The following is a 1,798-nucleotide window of genomic DNA, read 5'->3' as shown; positions in this document are numbered from 1 at the left end:
TGGGGCTGGAATTCCAGGCTCATGAGGTCCACCCCATCCAGAGCCACTGGGAGCAAGAGAGCAACTTTAAAGGAAGGGGCAAGTGTATCTGTAGCCAAAGGAGCCTGACGAACAGCTAGCCAAGAGTTCATAACACAGCAGCCAAAACATGGGAGAGCTGCTCCCAACAAGGTGGACAGAGAGAAGCAACTCCTGAATACCGTCATCTGCTGTCCACATCTGCACACTGGTATGTGCGCGTGCGCGTGCGTGCACACACACACACACACAACTAAACAAAAAATATTTAAAATAAATAAATAAAAATAAAAATATTTTAAAAAATAAATACTATATGATGATTGCAGCAACTATAGGTCATGGGAAAGAAGGAAAGAAACAATAGAGCAGAGAGGAAAATAAGCTGCACACACAGGAGGAACATCCAGAAAAATGTGTTGTCACTCAAGTATTCTCAGCCTCTACCTGTTGGCATCCAGGGCCCAACGCCCTCAGGGTATTGGCAGCATCCCTGACCTCGACTCACTAGGTGCCAGAAGTAAGCCCCACCACTTACAACAGCCCCAAATGTCTCCTCCACACATTGCCAACTATCACATGGACGCGAAATTACCTCTGGTCGAGAGTTACTAGATAACTAGAATGCAAAAGCTTGATCGTTCCCAGGAACATGACAGCAAGCAGCAAAGGCAAAAGAGGAATGGTCCCAGAGCCGTCGGTTGTGATGAAATCAGTCTCTGAGTATCTCAGGAAAGCTCATTCAACAATCAAGTCCAGGTCACAGGAGTCATGAAGGGAACAGGGCGATGTCAAAATAAGAGCAAGTAAAGAAGAGCTGCACTCAAAAGTCTGACTGCAGAAGTGCAGTCCTGTGCCATGGCTTGGAGTCTGTGTTGGCCAAGAAGAGGCACAGGCTTCTAAATGGAAATCAGAGTTTAAGAAGCAAAACTGTTCCTTCATGCATCTCCTCTTCAGTCACCTTTACCCCCTACTCAGCAAGGGTCCTTGGTGGAGACAGATGCTGCCCAAAAGGACCATAACAAAGACTGGGCCAGTGAAGGAAAGTGTGAGATTGACTTGGGTTTGGCATTTACAGAACAATGAACAGAGCCTTTGAAGCTCCATTAAACAAAAGCACCATTTGTCTACACTGGTAGCTACAAAGAAAAACAGGATTGCAGCAGAGGGCTAAAAAAAGAGAGAAAAAAATATCAAACTGGAGTGTGCGTGGGTTTTCAAGGGTATTCCCTGAGACCTTATGCCAAAATCTAAGGTCTAAAAGTCCTTAAGACTTAAGAAACAATCAAAATGTATTTAATGCAACACAGGAAATGTAGGCTCTTGGGTATTATGTTTAAAATAATTACTAACTTTTTTTCCTTGTCAGCTCTTTTAATTTATGCAGTATGGGAAGGGACATGTTAACAACGACAACAAAAGATTGCGCATTTTTGAACACACAAAGATTTCATTTGCTGCCTTCTCTGTCTCTGTGCCTATGAATTAGCGATGCTAAATTTTATTTCTCTTACTTCTTTCTTGTTTGTGGGGGAGAAAGACTAATACTCCTCTCTGCAGTGGCCCGCCTGCCATTAACATGCTTGTGAGATCTCCGTTTCCTTTCGCATTCCGTGGCCAGCTTGGTTTTTAATCTAACAGCCCTTCTTTCAAAATGATCTCTCTGCTACAGACAGGTATTTATTATTCCCCTTGCTCTCCTGGCTCCCTGACAGCACTCACGTGAACTGAAGCCATTTTGAAGTTCCCTGCCCATCCTTAGGGCCTTCTGCTTCTCTGC

The sequence above is a fragment of the Microtus ochrogaster genome, chromosome 15 (assembly GCF_000317375.1).
Source record: "Microtus ochrogaster isolate Prairie Vole_2 chromosome 15, MicOch1.0, whole genome shotgun sequence".
Classification (NCBI taxonomy): domain Eukaryota; kingdom Metazoa; phylum Chordata; class Mammalia; order Rodentia; family Cricetidae; genus Microtus; species Microtus ochrogaster.
This window is presented reverse-complemented; position numbering follows the sequence as displayed.